At 40.5% G+C, this 21,675-nt stretch overlaps 1 protein-coding gene and 1 long non-coding RNA gene across 41 annotated transcripts in view; both read left to right on the top strand.

Moving 5' to 3' along the window:
• TCF7L2 (transcription factor 7 like 2) overlaps positions 1-21,675 on the top strand; it is a 201,972-nt gene that overhangs the window by 49,587 nt on the left and 130,710 nt on the right. The window lies entirely within an intron of this gene.
• LOC310845847 lies at positions 1,081-7,550 on the top strand. The gene is made up of 2 exons (XR_014565001.1): positions 1,081-1,261; positions 4,458-7,550. It is a non-coding gene; the product is annotated as an uncharacterized lncRNA (long non-coding RNA).

Here is a 21,675-nt window from a genome sequence, read left to right as displayed (position 1 = left end):
AATCTATGTTACAATAGAGGTGGTTGTAAGGGCAGCTGACAGATGAAATGTTACAGTGGCACGTATTGTATCCTAAGCAGGTTTGTATATAGACCTCATGATGGGCTGGCTTAGGTATTTACTTAGAAGCATTTCTAGAGGGCAACCTCATTGGGCTAAAAAAGCGTGCCTGAACAAGGAGCCTGTTGTTTGTGCTTGGCTCCTCTCACTCACTGGGAGAAAAAAACACACACAAATGCCTGGCAGTCAGAAAGCTATTCAGTAGGCAGAGAGGTGTCTAGGAGGCCTCGGTCACTCATCAGATGCTGTAAAAGCCCTCACCCTGTTGTAATTCCTGGATAAAAGCAGCGCCAGATCAGCTGTCTCTTTTTTGCGGTGGAAATGCTAGAAAAGAGCTCTAAGTGGAGTTAGGTGGTTTAGAAGCTAGATATGAAAATCATCTGTCTCCCCAGAAATAACAAAAGGAAAAAAGGAGAAAAAGACAAGTAGTTTGAACTGGGATCTTGCCTCAGAAATCAAGCTATCTTAATACAGCTGGTGCAGGTTGCTTGACTGCTGCTTAGATGTTGTTAATTCTGAATTGTAAACGAAGGTTGACTGTGTTCACTTGCTGAGAGGAGGCTGCAGAGTAACAGCCCAGGGTGCGGCGTGGGGTCTCAGGAACACTGGGCACATTAAGAAAGCAGGGGATAAGTTGGCTGCTTGGGTGTGCTACTAGATGCAGTGCTATTTCCTGATTTGCCGGCTTCTCTTGCACACGGTGTGCACCAAACTCATCAGTGTGTGCTTCCTCTCTCCACATTGCTCCTATGGTTCAGATTTGAATTTCCCACTCTGATGCTGCTGGCCTCAAGGAAGGCTTACCTTTCAGCCATGGGGATCCCAAAGGAAAATAAACCAGGACAGGGAAAATTTGGGGTCGATTTTCTATGCTGGAGTACCCAACATGGTGCCTGTGAGCCCCCTTCCCCAATTTTTAATGATTTTTTGTTTGTTGTGGTGAGGTGTTGCCCACATTTTCCTTTATTTCATTTGTTTTGGGGTATGTTGTATCCTACATCATCCATGTTCTTTCTGCCCTTGGTCCAAAGCAGAACTACCGTACCTCTTTCTATAAGTTTGCATTGTTCTTTCCATTTCTGGAAAGCCTTTTCCAGAGGACCCTTTCAGGTGCCCTGATAACCACACACACCTCTTTGTCTTTCTGCTTCTCAGATGAATGTAGTTACTAGAGATTGTCTTCCACTAACTTTTATTCATAGTAGACCCATTGAAATTAATGGACATGCCTAAGTTAGGGCCATCAATTTGAATGTGGTTACTCTGAGTAGAATTTAGGAGAATACCACCCCTAGGGTCCCCCCCCCCCGCTTAATGGTGTGCTTTATGTTATTTTATTTTATTTTTAATAAGTTTTGCTAGTTTTGCTTTGGAGATTTCTAATCATGGATAACCGTGGTTTTGTTTGTAAACCTCTTAACAAATGAGTAAATACATTACATTAAACAAAATGCGCACATAATGGTATCCGTATGCTGCAGACAAGACAAGATTCTGACTACTTGTCACTATGATTGCTTTCAAATTTCACAGCTTTTTCTTTTTTTGGTGGGTAAGGGAGCATGGAAGCCATTGCAGAATTTGGCAACTATGACTTACTTTTGTGCATCACGATCCTAAGCATGTTTAATCAGAAGCAAGTACTGTTGATCTCAGTGTTATTTATTCCTTTGTAAGTGTGTTTAGGATTTCAGCCTTAATGTAGCAGTTAGGCACATGGCAGATTTTAACGGTAATATTTGTATGTGTAAAATGTCACACTCTATAGCCAAAACATCTGATACCCACTCAAGTGTCAGGAAACAGTCGCTAAAAGTACCAGTGGAAATCTTTGGAATTACTCCATGACAACTCCTGTGAATGACAGTCTCAGGCAGCCTCTGTAGCTGACATGGAAATGTGATGCAAGTTTGTGAATAGGACCTCCTATCCCAGCTCTGGAACATAATCTCTTTTACCTTAACAGTAAGCACTTCCATGACCTGCTGACATTATCCAGTATAATGCATCTTCTGAGACCGAAATTATAATCACATCTACACAAGCCATTAATTCAACATTATTTCTAGTTACCTTGACAATTTTGGATATAATCCACAGATTTATGGACACCACTGAATAATAATGACCATTGAATGATGTGCATAGTTTTTGCATCTTTGACATATAATTGCTGCTTGAAATTGATTGCCCTCCAGCCAATATGGGCAGGTGAAGGCCAAACCTTCAGGATTCAGAACGAATCAACAGTGCTAAGGTATTGGAATCAGGCTGCTGGATCATACATTACTCTGCCCTGCCCTATTTATATTGCAGCACTATGTATTAAAGTGGCACTACACAGGGACAAAGTGGTCTCTGCCTTCAATACAGAACTGCCATGGTATAGCTGCCCTTACACCTCTGCTATGTAGCCGTGAAGAATTAAACACCGTAGAATATGCAAAGAGAACAAAGGGTAGGCAGACCTCAACAGCATCCTGACCAGAAGAAAGCTGAGCTGCCCATTTCACCAGCAGTTTTCTCTATAATAGCTCCTTAGGATGTCCTATGAATATTAGCATGCCCCTTACCTATTGGTGCCTTGTAACCCTAATGAAACTTTTATTTATGGTGCATGAGTACACTTGGAATGCATGGCTACAATTTCAACAGTGAGCGTGCCTTTATCACAGCATACGAAAGAGATTTTTGGGGCAACAGAGCCTATTGCTCTCCACTGTTCCTGCCAATTGTGTTGGTTGCTGTCAGGGTGAATTAAGTCAGTTGGCAGCACCTATAGATGGCTGTGCAAGTCCAGGGAACGAGTGACGTGGTTGGTGAACATAATACAAACATTGCAGAAGCTTTCAGTTTGTGTTGAGTGTATAAAGAGATTTTCTTTCTTATGTTCACTCCAAACAAACATAACACTGTTATCCAAATTGGCTTCTGCCAATTGATTTAGCCCATGATAATGGCCTGAGTTGTCTCCTGAAAACATATGCAGGAGTTATTTAAAACAAATAAACATTGTTTATGCTGTGTTTATAAGACATGCTGTAAATTATTCTGTAAAGTTCTGATTAAGTTGCTTTGTGTGTATGTGTTTCTTTGTTTACTGGAGCCCTAAGGTTTTCTTGCTGTTCTATTAAAAAAGATACCAAGTAGATATTGTGTGAAAACCCCCACTAACAATATTTTAGAAAGTAAGTCATTCTCTGTAACTCCAGTGGTTTTCACATCTATAGCTACTCCTAGGGTTCATGCCATATATTCTTTCAGTGTAATGTAAATGTGTGACATAGAAGGTTGGGCCCAAAGGTTCTTTTTCTCTGATGGATGGAGTCCATCTGTTGGAGAAAGACCCTTTCCATTTTTGGAAGGAAACCTTTGGATTCAGCCCAGAGCTCCCGGCATATTGATAATCGAAAGTACTTCAGAACTGCCAACTGTTCACTGATCTGCATGCCTTTTGCTTGCCTAAATGGTACTCTTGAATATTGTGTTGGAAGAGATTTGAAGTTTAGCAGGCCTCACTCATGTTTTAGGCAGAAGTCTTCATGCACCCCTTCTCTCATTTTGTTCACTGGTTAGAAAAGGGCTCTGTGGTCATATTGATTCTGCATTAAGTTTATGTTTAATTCTAAACATGAAGTTTATGTTTTCTTCCATATACTTGATTTTCGTTCAACCTTTTAAGCAGCTGTACCCGACCAGTACAGTAGGAGGAGTAAGACATGTGTGTAGAACAGCCATTTGCCTGTCTGGAAATGTTTGGGTATGTCCAAGCTAGTAGCGCCCTAGGGAAATTGTGAAACGCTACCTTGGCTCATTAATTGAGGTTCCAAGATAACATGTTCATTAGTGTCCTTTTCCTAGACTCGTCCAATCCAGATCCTTATGTTCTTGTGATGTGGTCTCATCAGCTACAACTGTATCTGTCTGTAGCTATAATAAAGCAATACACTTTAGTTAGGAAATCACATTTTCTTCCTCTTTGCCTCTAATTTGCTTACCCTTCCAATAAGCCTTAGTGAGAAGGGAAGCTTCTGCCTTCCTTCTCTGGTACCAGTTGGCACAAGTATTGCCCAGAAGATACGATGTGAAAATTGCCAGTGATTGCAGTGGCAGGCAGCCTAGGCCAAGGTGGTTTGGCAGGGTTATACATCCAGTTGAGCTGGAAACCACTGGGCAGTAGTATGTGAATCTGATGGTGGTCCCTTTTTCTTTTAGCAAGCAAGCAGCTTCATTTGGGGGATTGTAGCACCAAGTTCTTGATGCTGAATTTGTTTACTACTCTGTTAGTAGAGTAAAGAATGCCAGCTGGTTTCAGCTGTCACTACATGCTAATTAATAGGTATGGACAGGCTATGCTGAGCTGTTGGCATATCATCTCTGGGAGCTTGCCTTTTTAGTGGTAGACCTCAAATAAAAAGTAATATGGGAAACCTTATAATGGCGGGGTTCAAGTTTGCATACTGCTTACACGACCTACTCTGTAAATGCGTACACAGCAATATTCAGTTCTCTCTGTTTTCTACATTCCCTCTTTTCCCCGAACTGCTCTGCATTACGGGAGTAGTTTATGTCTTTGAAAAGATATCAAGATTTGGTATATTTCCCTGAACCACTGTATGGTGTTTTGTGGTTTCAAAGGCTTTAAAAAAAGAAAGAAAAATGAAGCCCACTCACGTTTGGTCAAAAATGTTTAATACCATTTCCACTTCCATTTTTCATCATTTTGAGTCATGCTAAGTTGCTGACCTGAAATCTCAACATGCAGAGCCAAAGTGAGGGGGAAAGCGGGTTTAGGACCAGCTTTGACCTTCAGATATTTTACATTACCAATCAAGTGCTTCCTGGTGCCAATACGAGTTGTGGTCTAAAACACCTGGAGGGCAACAGATTGGGTAAGGCTGGTTTAGTGCACCATATTGGCTTTGAAACAAACTTTTAATGTCCCACCCCTGTTCCTGATTTCACACTGTCTTGCTCCTTCCCCACCATGTTCTTCCTCCTTTTCCTTTTTACAGATTCCTCATCACTGAAAGAGTGATGACCGGAGAGGTCATTTCTTGTGACCTTGCAGCTAGAGATGGCTAGAGCTCTGCAAAATAAAAGTTCTGTCTTGACACTCATCTTAAACAGGAATGATAGCTCTCATAGCTGGGCTCCTCAGCTTTGCTGATTGGTTGGCAATCTCAGCTATCAGAAATCTATGGAGGTCTCTGTGCATAGCTGCAACTGAAACTTTTATCACCACCACTGCAGGAGAAAGACTTTCATTTGGCTGTGCTGGTCCAACAAAGTATTTTATTTATGTGCTTCCAAGCCCTTAAAAATTCTTTTAGGGTACATCAGTAGGGAGTTAATAGAAACTTTGAAACAGGAAAAATGCCTGTGGGTTAAGCAGAAAACCCAGTTGACTGAGCTGAACAAAAATCTTGTACTGTTTTTGATAGGTCATTTGCCAAAGGGGGAGCTGAATGGATTGGTTTCCAGTCTTCCAATAGTATCTGCAATTTATTTTGCTCTGTGGAAAGGAGTTATCGGCTCCTTTTGGGGGCTAAGTAGAAATATCATTCAGTGATGCGATATTAAAGAAGCCGCAGATAATTTTAATCATTAATTTAATCATTAATCAATACTGTTGGATGTAAGCAACTGTTTCTATGAAGCTGTTGATTTGAGAGAGAGAGAGAGAGACAGAATGTGTAATATACTGTATATTCCATTTCAAAGATTAATTTAGCTCAATGTTTGGAAGATTATATACTGAAAAAGCCTGTGTCTCTGCCCTGACTTCACTATACCAACAACAGAGATGAAATAGAGAGATTCTTAATCTTTCCCAAACACTCTTCAAGAGAAGCAATTTAAAAAAATGTTACTTTCTTAAGAGACTAAAATGTCTTAAGCACAAACGTGCTGCTCTACCTCGTTTGTGCTAAATGGGATTATAGGATTTAATTCTGTGAGAAATTTTACATGTTGATGGAGGCAACTTTTCACATCTCTTTTAGGTGGGAAAAGGGGATGGAATGTGATATCCTCATTAAATTCGCATCAGATCTTTTGTTCTCCTAACCTGGATTTTTCTTGTGCTTGAAGGAATGAGGGGTAGTGGGTCAGGTGTATAAATCCCTAAGACTGGGCTTTAGGAGAGAAGTGTATATTTTCAATTTGTGATCCATAGCTACACAACAAGTATTGTTGCTGGAAATACCTGCTGGCACTTGAGAAGTTTATTCTCTTCGTGATGCTATAGAAGTTGCTCTTGCATTGATAACACCCTCTATCATATAATCTGTATGTAAAATTAAATGTGCTATAAGTGTATGCCAAATTCTTTCTTTCTTTCTTTCTTTCTTTCTTTCTTTCTTTCTTTCTTTCTTTCTTTCTGCTTATAAAGTTTGCTGTCAAACTTTGTTCACCATGGATATTTGTTTATTGGCGGTAGGGAATGGAAATTGAATGCAATTGTAGGGCAGTTAGGAGCCCAGACAAAATGTTGGTGGCAGTGACACAAATTAGAAAGGACTTTGATACAGGGTTTTATATTTTTAGAAATACTTCTTTCCTTTCTCTCTCTTAAAGAAATGTAAGACTGCACATGGTAGTTTACTACTAGGCAAAGCTTGAATAAGATGTTTGTCTATTTTTGTTCTCAATTATTCCCTTTTGCTATTTTTGTCTTGATAAAATTGACATTGTTGGTGAGGTGTTAATTTCCTCCCCCACAATCTTCATATAATCCCTGAATAGAAGCTTATTACTGGCAGATATTTATTCTGGGCAAACATAATTTGCCTCTTCCTGTATTATTATAGGAATGGAATGCAGTACAGGATTTTAATTCAGTTTTCTGCCAACTTTATTTTGGATTCTTCTGAGTCTGTGGGGCCATTATCAGCCCCAGAGCCCCAGTATAGCAGAAGTTTTTTGTTTTTGTTTTTTGTTTTCGTATTTGTAAGTAAACTCCTATATGTGTATCACTTGTTGGATTAGGCATAAATCAGATGCGCCTGCTCATTGAGTCTGGTTTAGGACATATCGACTTTACTGCGCTGTTCATGGGTTGTGAACAGCTAAGTGTTTGCCCATGTTATAGGTTGTACCATGCAGGATGTGAAACCACAGGAGGGGAAATACATGTAACCTCTGCATGGCAGGGGCTGAAATAGCAGCTGTAGATTCTTTCCTTCCCTGACATGTGTCAACTGCCATCATTACCCCATTCTCCCACCTCCAATTCAGAGTAGGAAAAGTGACCTTACTCTCAATTGACTTCATCGGCCCACAGTTCAGTCACATGGTGCTACGTATAATGATTAAAAAAAACACCCTGGAAGTATGGCTGGGGGTGCAGGGACTCTTATTTCATTGAGATGCTCGCAGTCTCGGGGTTATATGATAAATTATACCATGATAGGGTCTCATAGTAATTGATATTGCATGCACATATACTGCCAGCTGACGCATTAATAATGTTAAATACATCTGAAAAAGGGAATAAAAAGAGAGAATAATTTAAAGAGGAACCAACAGTGAGTCTCCTAAAAGCACCTAGAGTACTGATTTTATTTGAAACACCTTTTTAAAAAGGTACGGTGGGAAAAACTAACGTGATTATCTTGAGAGACTGAGTTCCACACTGTGAGGTCCTGTTTGCTCACTGACTTAGGGCAAAATCCCAGGACAGCCGGTAGTTTCTGAATATCTGCTCTTCCCACTGTTGTTCAAATGCAGGGCATATTTTGGTTTTGGTTTTCTAAATGAACTTTTCAAAGAATAATCTGAGAAAGAGAAGACAGGTTGATGACTCTGAGGAAGTTCTTCTTTTTGTCGTGAGAACCTTGTGTCTTACTGTTGAATAAGCAGAAGCTACTTCCTCAACAATGGACAATCTTTTTCTTTTTTTTTAGTAAGGCAGTACAAATCAGACTCAGTTCATTGTTTTTCACTGATTCAGATATGTGGAATTTTCATGGCCTAACAGCTAAATTATTTGATGGTTATGTTTCTTCTAGGGCCCAACTGAGGCCCATAGAACAGAACCGCAGAACTATCACCAGTGCCACTACAGCTTATTTGGACAGGACTGGGTCAAAGATTTGTTCTGCCAGTGTGCCCATGTCACCCCAGCCCCACCCCTGCTTTGCCCCATCCCAGTAAGCCCAGATACCAGTGCCAGTATCAAGAGGGTGGTTTTACAGCTCTGCCCCACCACGTAGACCACTAGAACCCTTGGCTTATGCTTGGTGGAAATGTTTTGCAAATTCTTTGTGCAGCTGAATGGGCAAACTGGTTTTAAATAAATCCCGCTTGCCAGTTGATTGGCTGCAGTAAAAGCTTTCAGTATATTTCTGGCTGTGTATGCTTGTCCCTCATGAAGAATGCATGTTCCTGTCTAGAAACACTGCAAACAAATATACAATATTATTTATTAAAAAATTGTATTAGAAATTCCTAATCCACCTACTCATACATAAGCGTGAGTCAACTGAGAGACACAAACCAACTTTTTCTTCGTTTTACAAATCCTCCTCACTTCATAACGTTAAAAGTATATTTGCTTCCCCCTGGTGAGTCGCAGTTTACAAACTTGGTGTGCAGGAATGTGAAACTTTCCATATTCAAAATTAGAAATGCCTTCACTTCCAATATAACATCAAGGATTGTCAGAAATCCCATTCCTTCTGTAGTTTAGGTCATGCTAACCTTACTATCCAAGATTACCTGTATTGGATTTAGGCTCTGACTTGATTTAGCTTACTCAAACATTCTCAGGTGGTTGGTATATTTTATTGCCGTTGTAATTTAAAGAAAGTACATTGTTGCAAAGGTATTGCACATAAGTACAACAAGCTTTGCCCAACGGATATGAGCTAAATTACATGGCCATTCCTAGTCAAAGTCTTGTTCACATATGCCCTCTCCAAAATATTAGGCATAGTTGCATCTGTGCACTGCATACAGAGTGTGCTTTAATTAAGCAGAAGATGTTGATGGAACTCATTTGGTTTTTGTGTTTGAGCTTTGCCAAAATGTCACTGCCTTTTCAATGGTATAAGCTGACACCTACACAATAGCAAGCTATAGAGTAATTGGAGTGAACTATACTATGACTTATTACTACCAAAGTCTCAACAGATTTTTGCTCTTATTTCCTGGCGAAATATTTTTGCTCTTATTTCCTTCCAGTAGCTGGTTAGTGCTCTCTTATGTTTTTGTTCACTATATTTTTGTTACCTTGCTTTACCTGTGTCCTCCTGTCCCAGACCTTCTGCTCCCTATAATATATTTGAAATGATTTTCTATATGTCCCATCAATGGCTGAAGCATGAGCGGTCAGGATAAGAGAGAGAGGGCCTTCTCCATTATTGCACCCTGATTATGGAATATCTCACCCTATGTAACCTGTCACTTTAAAAAAACACCAACTGGTTAAAATTTCCTAGTTCTGGCAAGCATTTGTCTCACTTAGCTAATGATGGTGGTGATTGGTGGGAGACCCTCACATTGGAAATGTTTTTCATTGCTTCCATTTTTATGTTGTTGCTTTTATTTCTTTTATGGACTTGGTTTGTTTTAAATTGTTGCAAGGGATGCAAATGTATTGGAAGGGCAAGGTATAACATTTCAAAACACACACACACACAAAACACACACACACTTGGATTCTGTTAGCTGGAAAGATTCTTCAGGAAACTTTGGGTAGAAGACTCTATAAAACTGTCTGAGCTGCAGCGTATCTAGATTGTGAGCTCTTTAAAATGGGGAGGTAAGCTGTGTTTTGGTTTCCCTACCCCTGGCACACTGAAATCCTGATTTAAATTGTGTCCTCTCGGTGGTGAAGGAATAAATAATTTAATGCTGTGAGGTGAAGCAGTACATGAAAATTGTAAGTGGATAAGTTGTCAAATTGAACACACAATTAGAAGTGCAGTTGATGTCAGAACTTCTTTTTTTTAAAAAAAACCCTGCTCTGTTCTGTGTGGATTTTTAAAAAAATAAATAGGAGCTTTATTCTGTCAAATCCTCACATTGGTGCCCTGCTTGGACACTTTTCCTTTGCTGGTTTTTCTTTCTTTCCTTCCCCCCACCTCTCTTCCCCCTCCCTTGTGCTCTCTCTCTCTCTCTCTCTCTCTCTTTTTTGGCCAGGATTTTAACATATATCACAGGCTGGTAGGCTAAGAGCCTGGGACTTCCCCTCACCACACTTGGAGCCTTTGATCTTTTGCTTTGGAGGTAACATCAAAAGGATGGCTGAGAAAGACAGCCAGGCTGTGAAGTTCAACATTCAAGTTAATAGCTTGACTGAAGGTTGTGCTGCATTGCTGGAGCTGGAGTAAACATGGGCAATTCAGCAACATTTCCCTGGAAACTGACCCAAATGTTGTGTATTAAAAAAAAGGAGAGAGCTTAATTTGCATTAGGATGAATGACAGCTTTTTTCCTCTTTTTTTAAAATGAAACTTCTACAGTCATGAGCACTATGCAATAAAGAACTCAAATGATTCATGTGGTATTGCAGGCATGGCATTTAGTGATCATAGCAACCTGCCTTGTCTAGATACTGCGCTTCACAACCAGGCCCTCCTATTTACACGGATTGGTTGTCAGTTTTGATATTTTCCCTGCCTCATCAATATGATCACAGTGGTGGAAAGTAGTCAGATGCAGAATGTACAAGCCAAAAGGCTTTCTGCGTGAATCCAGGCTGCATCTTGACCAAACACTATAACATAATATGCACAGGATCTAGCCTCACTTTCAGAATTCTAAAAATTCCCTTCATTTTTTATTTTATTTTTAAAAGTGTGCTTCTAGACCTCATGTATATGAACAAGGGGGGCAAAGAAGGGAAAATATTGGAGGATGTGACTAAAGACTGAGAAGCCAATAGGAGAATCTCCAAGGGGATTCCAATGTTAGGCAGGCTTCCTGCCTTCTGCTTTTATACTGCTGCCAAGTTTCTCATTGTCTTTCCTCTTTAAGTGACATAATGCCATTGGGATAGACAATGGGTGGGATTTTTTGGTAGACCAAATACAGAAACATGGAAGCGTTTGTAGCTCAGTGGTAAAGCACATACTTTGTATTTAGAAGGTCCCAGAAAAATGGATCAGGCAGCAGGTGATGTGAAAGGCCTCTTCCAATCCAAGTAGACAACAGTGGACTAGAAGCCCAAATCTAACCTGCAACAAAGCCACCTTTTATGCATCTTTATAGAATGCACACTGGTAATCATCTGTTTCAATAAAGAATAAGATTTTGGGAATTTGCCCTGCATAATAGATATCACCACCCCAACCACCACTTATCTACGTTGTTTTGTTATTGTTGTTGTTATTACTATTTACAGCAAACTCACACAATGGATGCATTTGCACTTGGCTTGTCTGTGAGCTGTTTATGGATTTGCACACAGTGGAAAGCTATGGTTAACAGCTGAATTCTGGATTGTTCAGCCACTCGCTTACTCGGTAGAGGAAGGTAGAGAACCAGGCCGGAGTGCGGAGGGAACATTTTCGCCACTGTGCACGACAGATTCCCTTGCGTTGGCTTGAGCCACCACGCATCATCTCAGGAAGATGGTTCAGTAGATTAGCTGCTATTGGATCCTTGCATATTCTTTAGGAAAGCCTGATACAACATTTGTGTGAGTTGTAAGCTTCTTATGTGCAGGACAGCGGATTATACTGCCAGGACCTTGCATTCAAAGGTCTTTTAAGTCGAAAGGTCCCTAAGGTGACTGCCTTTGCCACACATGCAAATGTTTGAGTGAAGTATCCTTATTCAAATAGTGTGTGATGCAGTAATAGTGTGTGTGTGTGTGTGTGTGTGTGTGTGTGTGTGTGTGTGTGTGTGATATGCATGTTCATAGACACAATGCAAACTAGAGGCTGTTATATTTTTCTGTTGCACAGCTAGAGACTAGAATAGAGTTTTCTATTTGAGGAGTTAGTATCTATTATGAAATGAGGCAGAGTAATTAAATTATCTTAGTTTGCAGCTACACATATGCAAGTTATTTTATCTTCTAAAGGATAGGTGGATAATAAGTCCTCTCTGTATTTCTCCTAACCAATTGTACCCCCTGCTTGAACCTTGAAAACTTACTGTGGACTCTCATAAAATATAAGATTATAACATGTTATAAGATTGGAGCCTTTGCTTTACTGGCTGTTCAGTAAATACATTGGTGTCTCTTGGATATGCCCTGAGGCGCTGAAACCTGAGGCCTGCCCACATCTTGAGTTCTACTTTCCTGCTTGCAAAGTGCCTCTGGCTAGTGGAGCTGTCGATTTCTCCCACCCCCTTCCCTTCCCTTCCCTTCCCTCCTAATAAAAAGATTTTTTTGTTGCTTAAATAAAAAAAAAGGTTGAACAGCTGTAATGAAATTCAACAGTTTCTCCAGTTTCAAATCGTGTTAAAGCTTGACATTTTTCATGGACAAAAGGTTTTAAACCTTGGATATTTGATTTAATGTGTGTGTCTATTTTAAGTGTGACACACACACACACACACAGAGAGAGAGAGAGAGAGAGAGAGAGAGCGCTCATGCACAAAGTATCCAAATTCAAGAGGCACAAATATGGATGCAGAGAGTGGGAGCTTCCAGATGTGCATATCTCCTGCTGTTTGCTATAAGATGCAAATTGACAGAGGACGATATGGTTGGACAATGTTCGCGAAACTACCAACCTGAATTTGATGAAACTGCGGGAGGCAAGAGTGCCTGGCGTGCTCTGGTCCATGGGGTCATGAAGAGTTGGACACAACTAAACAACAATAACAAATTGATTGGCCAACACATATATCCTCTTTACTTTGTGATTCAGGAAGATTTCTACTGTTGCTATCAAGTAAGCCCAGAAGAGTAAAGTCATGAAATGCAGATTTTAATAGGTCACCCCTTTTCTCCTTTGCACAGTTAAAGGAAAAGATAGTCAAATGCCCACAGGTGTAGGAGAGTTGGTAGATGCATAGGTGAGTGATGAAGCAGGGGAATAAATTTACTTCTAGCACTTACTGCAGTAGATTTACCTAGTGGCAACTGGAAGGAAATGGATTGTTGCTAAATTATATGCATTGTAATAGTATTTGATGAGGAGTGAAGAAGAAACAGTAAAGAAGTGGGGAGGAGTCTATCAAATGGCAATTACAGATTTTTTTAAAGGCAAGGGTAGCTTAGAGAAGACTGTTAGTTTGTGAGACTTTGTTATTATACTTCCGCATATAGGAAGTATAACGATGGAAAGCACAAAGACTGGAAAGGGCAACAAAAATATAGCAGGCTTGTAATAGGTGAATCTCTGAGAGTTTTAGAAGGTGTCATAAGGTGAGAAGAAGGTTGTTGTGAAACTGAAGGATGTAGAGCTTTTAAAATAAGGACCAGTGCTCTGGAAGTGTAGCAGGAAGCCAGTGCAGGGATTTCAAAAGACGGCCACCATAAGCCTGACTCAGGAGTTATTTGTATATATGGTGTTATCGTGATTATTTTTGAACACACGAAGAGCTGTTGGATCTGGCCAGTGGCCCATCTAGTCCAGCAACCTGTGGCCAGCCTCTGCGTGGTTAGAGCCTCTGCTACCCTTTCTCTTCAGACAGCTGCAGGCCATGGTTGTTTGAGGGAAGAGACAAAATGTTGCTAAAAGTTCAGTCCCCACAGTTATGCCATACAAGCGAGTGATATGCCTCAGTAGCGCTGCAGTTATCAAGGGAGGAGAGAGGTTTTGTGAATTTTCTAAAGAGAAGCCACAGATGCAGGAATGGTTAGTTAGGAAAATGGTTTGGTATCATACGAAAGAACAAGGCATATCCTAGGGATTTAACACGCAGAGATGAAATACCAAATCTTGGAGTTGTTGGAAAGAAAGAAACAGGTACAGCTTGGGTGGGAGGGAAAAGGAAGAAGAAAAGTGTTCATAAATGTGTGGCTCAGATATGTAGGGAGATGGTATAAGCCCAACCATAGCAGAGAAATGTGGGCTGTAGGTACATGAGGATTATAGTTTTGTATGGTTTTGCTGAATCGTAGCTACTTAGAATGTTATATAATGCTGTCTAAAGAATGACCTATGTATCGAAGGCACCTCACTTTGAATCACTAGCATGCTACCAACTCACTAGCTTGACTTAGGCCCGCTTCTGTTTTCATCTGAGCCTCAGTTTGCCATTGCAACATGGAGGTGGTAATCCTGATTTACTTTATGAGAGACAGTGTGGTGTATTGGTTAAGAGTGGTGGACTCGTAATCTGGTGAACAGGGTTTGCTTCCCTGCTCCTCCACATGCAGCTGCTGGGTGACCTTGGGCCAGTCACACTTCTCAGACGTCTCTCAGCCCCACTCACCTCACAGAGTGTTTGTTGTGGGGGAGGAAGGGAAAGGAGAATATTAGCCGCTTTGAGACTCCTTAAAGGGAGTGAAAGGCGGGATATCAAATCCAAACTTTTCTTCTTCTGCAAAAATTACAATGAGTTAATGTCTGAGAAATGTATTGGATACTCTTAAGGCTCAGTACTATTTCTATTACCCAATAGCTGTAGGTCTTAATAGAACTTACAGTGGGATTACACTGTAAAAGCACTATCATGCCATTATTTTTGCTAACATTTTACTCATTATTTGAGCTTCATCTATATTTTGTGTTTTCTAACATCACAAATAGAAGCACAGTCATACCTTGGTTCTCGAACGCCTTGGTACTCTCATGTTTTGGCTCCCGAATGCCGCAAACATGGAAGTAAGTGTTCCGGTTTGCGAACGTTTTTGCAACACAGCTTCCGATTGGCTGCAGGAAGCTCCTGCAGCCGATCGGAAGCCGTGTCTTGGTTTTTGAACTATTTCGGGAATTGAACGGATTAAGTTCGAGAACCAAGGTACGACTATACTATCTATCATCATGGGTTCCTCCCATGGCCCTATGTTTTGATATGAGTGCCATGATGATTGAGACAGACTCTAGAAGTGCTGTGGCTCTTTGCTTGTGTTGACGAGATGAGGTGTCTATTTGAGATATGAGCAGCCTTTGAACAGTAATGTATTTATTGGCATTGTGCATTCTTTTTAGCGGTTCTGCTGAGAAGTATTTTGGCCACTGTTAATGCTCTTTAACCAAATGATTGACAATGTGCAAGTATCTACAAAATTTACTATCTCACTTTGGAGTGCTGTTTATTTTGTTTCACATGTATGCACTCTACTGGTTTGTTGCTGCTGTCTGCATAGCTGACTGTATGGCAAATATAGATGAATCCTTGTTTTAACCTTTATGTGGTAGAGTTATTTTAAGTAAAGGTGCTTTAAAAATAAACAGGTATATTCCTATTTTATTTGTGTGTGTGCGTGCCTGTTTGCACTCGTGCACTTGCATAACGACAAAATGTGAACAGTGGCCTGTCATATTTCCTACGCCTGAAAACCGCAATCCTTTAAATAAAAATCAATGTCAAAAGTAACCTTGTGGGTGACGCCTGTTATTTACAGCTGATCTATGCTTAGGAACAAGTGTATCCTTTCAGGTTATTTAAAGGTTTTAAAAGTCCACGGGCCCCTTATATTCCCTCTTTGCTGTAGCCTAAGGGCTGAGAGTGGTGTTTGGCCCATAGTTGACTATTGTGGGTTAGTGGAGTGGGTGGGAGTGGCTTAGTGGTTGAGATGCCTGTGGTGCTGTTTTGTCTACTGGGGGGAAATGTGGTCAGAGGTTCTCAGTCAGTGTGCTGGGCATTCTTCAGCCTGGAAATGAGAGAGGAGGCATTCACATTGCTTCCTACCTCTCCTTGTCCCCCACACACCCTGCAAGAATCCCTCTCATCCACTACCACAAATATTTGGCACAGGGAACAAATGTCAGCAGGAAGTGAAACACGAAGGAGGCCAAATTATGTCCTTTAACGCTCCACCTTCTGTGTTTTGCTTATTACATCTTCTTGGGAGGAGGCTTATGTGAGTTTTAAGCCTGGAAAGTGCCACTCATGAATATTAAAATGTTCGTGTTTACTGCTTATTTACTGGCCTCTTGTCTTGCGTAATATTTTGATTTCGATAAAATGAAAACAAATCAATACAAGCCTCATTAATCATTAATGTTTTACATGGTGAAGCTGCTTTGCCGGTTTAGATCACTGTATGCATTAAACTCATTCCTGCATGTTCCGTTCCCGGAAGTTCAAAAAGACTGTTATTGCTGGTGTGTTGTTGTTTTTTTTGCACCAAACGCCAGTAACAGTTTCCACTAATCTTTTTTATGTATTTTAAAAAACTGTTGGCCACCTTTTCAACAAAACAACAGTTCTATCGGCTAAACTGGTGTTAGGGATTTAAACCAAAGTACCTCAGCCAAGGGACACGGGTGGCGCTGTGGGTTAAACCACAGAGCCTAGGCCTTGCCGATCAGAAGGTTGACGGTTCGAATCCCCACGACGGGGTAAGCTCCCGTTGCTCAGTCCCTGCTCCTGCCAACCTAGCAGTTCGAAAACAGTCAAAGTGCAAGTAGATAAATAGATACCGCTCCGGCAGGAAGGTAAACGGCGTTTCCGTGCGCTGCTCTGGTTCGCCAGAAGCGGCTTAGTCATGCTGGCCACGTGACCCGGAAGCTGTATGCCGGCTCCCTCGGCCAATAAAGCGAGATGAGCGCTGCAACCCCAGAGTCGGTCACGACTGGACCTAATGGTCAGGGGTCCTTTTACCTTTACTTTACCTCAGCCAAACCAAGCCCAAGATTTGCTACATCCTATATCACTCAGCCTGGAAGATGTGGCCTCACTCTTGCACTCTTAATTTACATCCAATAATTTCAGTGAGTTTGCTCTAACTTAGTTGGAGTCAACCCTTTGTCAAGAACAAGCAGTGTGCCATTATAAAAAATCTTTCTGGTTTTTAGAATTTCCATAGAAATTCACTTAGGTAGAGGAAGAAAAGCAACAATTTTAACCGTTTCCTATACAAAAAGAGGTTCCTCCTTTCCTGCCTATTGCTCAAACTATATTAAAAGGTGTGTTGATTGAAATGCTGACCTTTTGAGGGGATAGCCTATATTTCTCCAGCAAACCCAAAAGGTTTGTTTTCCCAAACATCATTTCCACAATTCTTTTAATCCCCCCACCCCGGGGTTCACTTTGGGTGGTTTGATCCTTCACATCTGAACATTTTGTGAAATAATTTGGGCTGGTAGGGAGGCTGTGGGCCTGTGCTGAGTGACTTGGATTAGACATTTGTAGTGTCCTATCAAATCACAAGTGTGTGGAGATAGTTAACCATTGTGCGAGGATTTCGGCCTTGCATCTTTTACTTTTCTAATGGACAATTGAGACATTCAAGCTTATGGGTTGAAAGGAAAATGGGTGCAAGTGGTTTTGCTGGCCTCCCAGGCTAATGCTGTAGAAGAAGCAAATAGAGAAAAGGATTATTGATAGGGGAAACAACTGGTCTTGAATCCTGGGAGGGAATGTTTATTTCTCTGCTCTCTAGGAGGGATTTGGAAAGAGCTGTAATCCTGGGTTAGGAGTAATTTGTTACAGCAAGATGATACTTGAGTGGCAGGAGGTTTCTGGCTGAGGCAGCAAGATTTTTTTTATTTTTTTATTGTTCAGGGGAGTAGCTGGTCTCTTCCGAAGGTCAGCCTGACATAAATCCCCCACCCTGAAAATTTTGTTCCACAACTGACAAAATTAACCAAGAGGACAGTTGACCTTTTTGCATCATCCTAGGGCATCTGTGCACACACATCCTCCCTCTTCCCTCCCTCCCCCCCAAAAAAGGTTTCAACGAAAAGAATGTGCAGAAGAATGAGAGCACAGTGAAAAGTTTAAGTTTTCTGCTGGGACTTTAAAAGCATTCCCACCTTCTCCTGTGAGACCAGAATGTTTCTGTTTTTAATATTAGCTCAGCAACTTCCAATCTTTTTTTCTTTTTACTGAGATGACATTTTCTGTATTAAAGCATCCTGCTTGTTTTTCTATTTCCCCACTGACCCTAGGGGAGGGAGAATTTTGCAAGTCTCTGGGTTGTTGGTTTTGGGGGTTTTTTTGGTGAGAGAGAGAGAGAGAGAGAGAGAGAGAGAGAGAGACAGTAATCTTTGGAGCCAAATGTTTTGAAGTAACCCCTTGTTACAGTGAAGGCCCATTCACAGGAAAAGCCACAAAGGACGTGACAGAAAATTCAGTTTGAAATTTTATGGGTTTACTTAAGAGCATATTTAGCAATTCATTCCTTTTTTTGTCATGTTCAACATTAGGAGAAAACTGGATTACTCATGTTTAAAATGACCCCTATAGTCATCGTAGTAGTATGCTAGAGGTAGTAGTACTTGGAATTTAAGAAAAGAAAATGAATTAAGCATAAAAGTACATCTGTATCATTAAGTAGACTAGTGTTAGTGATAGCAAAATTGATATGGGGAAAATTATAGTCCAAGGAATTGTAATTAAAAACATGGAGGCTGATGCTGGAGTGGGCATTTTCAAGGGCGACCAAATATGGTTCATGAGTGGATGAGAGGAGTCCATCTGTCTTGAAAAAAGTTGTTGTGAGGCCACTATTAAATAAGCCCTCTTTGATCCAAGGACTGCAGTACTACAGAGTTGGAATGGGCCCATCTGTCTTGAAAAAAGTTGTTGTGAGGCCACTATTAAATAAGCCCTCTTTGATCCAAGGACTGCAGTACTACAGAGTTGGAATGGATCAAAAAAGTCATCTACTCCAACCCACTGCATTTTTTTGCCCAGTGTGGGTCTCAAACTCATAACTCTGTGATTCTACTGGATGATTGCAAGTAACACTTCTTTAGGTAAGGTGCTTGTTTGTGTGAACGGTCGGTGTGTGACTCCTAGTGCTTTTGAATGAAACTGATTGCCTGGATCTGTTTCAGTCTAGTTTGGGCATGGTTTGGCACAGAAATTGCCTTGGCTGTCCTAATGGATGACTTGGTCTGGATAATGTGCCAAGGGATTCTGAGCCTGCTATTTCTTCTGCATCTTTCAGCAGCTTTTGATAAATACCATTGACTGTAATATCCTTGTGGGTAGGTTGTTGGGAATTGGGGGTGTTCCCTTTCTGACTGACTGATTGATTCTGAAAGATGTTCTTCATGAAAGCTGTCTCTTAGCGGATGATCAGCTGCTTGCTTCGTCAGGTGTAACTTCAAATCATTCTTCAAGGGCAGCACCATGTATAAAGAACTACAGTAGCTGATCCATGAGTTTACCAGAAGTGTTAATGATGGTTGATAGAGTGACATAGTCCAGAAAAAGTCATAGCAAGTGAACCTGCTAAGCACAATAAAAGACACTCTTCATAGAATATTTATAGTATTAGAGCAGGAACGAGTGAGCTGTTCAATCTGGCATCTAAATTGTTGTTTCAGAATGCGCTATCTGCTACTGTATGATTTTTTTTTGTTCCTCTTCCAGTTATGAACCTATCTGTTGACCATATTTTTGTGAATGAAGCTGACATTCTAAACTTTAAAAAATAAATGCATTGCATTCACTTGGAAAATCTTGGTTGTATTTAAGGATTATGACAGAAAAACATGTCTAGATCTGTTGGTAGTGGATTGGTAATCTACCAGTGGTTTACAGTAGCTTTCCAAGTGGATGATTTAGCTGTACATTCAGTACACACTGTGGAGAATGTAGTGCAAATCATTGAAAGGCGATTGATTTCTGGGTTAGGTGGTGAGATAGATTAGTGGCAATGAACAAATTCTGTGTTGGTGGATCTCTATAATATAGTGTTGGGAGCCTCTGAATAAGCTTAGCAAATGCTCTATTTTTCCATTGTCATCTCTGTTCCATAGGATTAATATAGTGATGACTGCAGATTATTGGGTGGAATGGACATTTCATTAATCTGTGTTCAGTGTGTTTGTGTTTTTCCTTGGTAATGTCTTGTTCCCCCAAGACTGGGCCTATCTGTGGGAAAACTTTCCAATGGCAAATATTATCTTCTAGAACTAGATTCTTCCATCTGTTGAACTAAGTGAGTTTTTAGTATATTATGTCAAGAAAATACCTCTTAACATCAAAAACAAAAGGAGTAAGGACGTAAGGAAAGTGGTGCTATAAATATCTTAGGTATTGGTTTTTCTGATACTGTATCATAATTTTCCTGACAGTCACGAGGTAGAGCATAGTGGCAGGATTTTGAGTTTGCAACCTTGTTTTTTTGTAAATTTATTTTATTTTATTTTATTCTTTCAACAATAAGTAATAATTCCACAAAAAACATCAAAAACAAGTCCCCTTCTTTCCCCATATGTACATTTATCCTTTCAACACTATATCTTGTGAGATTCTTAAAATCTTGCGTCTTCCCTTCATTTCCATTTCTGGTTCCTTATATATACCAAATTCTTCTGCATTTCCATATCTACGCTTAACCCATTATTATATCCTTAATTATCCAAATTTCTGATAATTCCAAGCATTTAGTTAACTAAACGCTTGAGTTTGCAACTTTGAACAGGTCTTCGTGTTTGCCCCCCCCCTTTTTCCCCAAGTCTGCTGTTCCTAGTCTCCCTGAACAGGATTTTGCTCCACTTAGCTGTATTGCCATTACCATATATTTTCTCTAGAAGTGCTTTAGCTTTCTGCCTTGGGCTGTGCCTCATTTCAAATGTCAGTGTAGCAATAAGATGGTTGATAACATCTGCTTTCTTGCAGGACCCAAGATACATTTCCTCCTCCCTCTCCACTTTTTAAAAAGCCCTATCCTTTGCCATTTGAGGTGTTTGCTTTCCCCCTTGTGATGACAATTTAACAGCCTTTCAAGAGTGTGTTGTGTTTCTCCTCACCCACCCCCTGTGCACGGATTCTAGCCAGCCACACATTATAATATTTTGCACAGACAGTAGGAGCCTTAAAAGATTTGGAGTTCTCTCTTCCTCTCTCTCAAAAACAGAAGAAGCAATAATGATCTATTACTAGATCATCCTTTTAAATCAATATTGAACCTCTGGCCAATATTTCAGCTTTAAAATGGGACATCAGAACCTATATACATTTCCCCCCTGTTTTTAATATTACACCAGTTTGTTGGAACATAATATTTCCTGTCAAATAGAAGTAAGGCTGGAAAAGACAAGAAATTACAGAATTTTTATAGAACAGAGTATTTGGATTCTCTCTTTACTGTATGATACAGACACAAAGTTGGGATCCTGTGAAGGAAATATCTCGCCCCCTCCTCCCTTCACCTTCTCCTTTTGCAGACACTTGCAAGTTGGAGGGACTCCTGGCTCACATTTGTATTTGAGTCTGAAAGAATAGCATTTCCTGCTGTTTCATGTAGGAGGAAGGAAAGGATTTACCACTCTCTAGTAATGGGACAAAACCCCCCCAAAACTCTAAAAAACAAACAAAACACTATCAGAGAGAGAGAGAGAGAGAGAGAGAGAGACAGACCCCTCTGATTAGTTGCATAATTCTGCAATAGTAAACCCGAGAAGGCAATTACGCATTCTCCTTCTAATATATGCTGTGTAAGTGCTGTGATTTAACCCTTCCTCTGCCAAAAGAACCATCCCTTCTTTAGTTTCCAAACTAATACCTTAAAGCATTGTGTGTGGATGGTGGGGCAATTACTTGGCAGTTCATTCCATTGTGCAAGAGTTGCTGTGGGCT

The sequence above is a fragment of the Podarcis gaigeae genome, assembly GCF_964106915.1.
Source record: "Podarcis gaigeae genome assembly, chromosome: 5".
NCBI lineage: Eukaryota > Metazoa > Chordata > Lepidosauria > Squamata > Lacertidae > Podarcis > Podarcis gaigeae.
The sequence above is the reverse complement of the archived record's forward strand: the minus strand, read 5'-3'. Positions and strand labels throughout refer to the sequence as shown.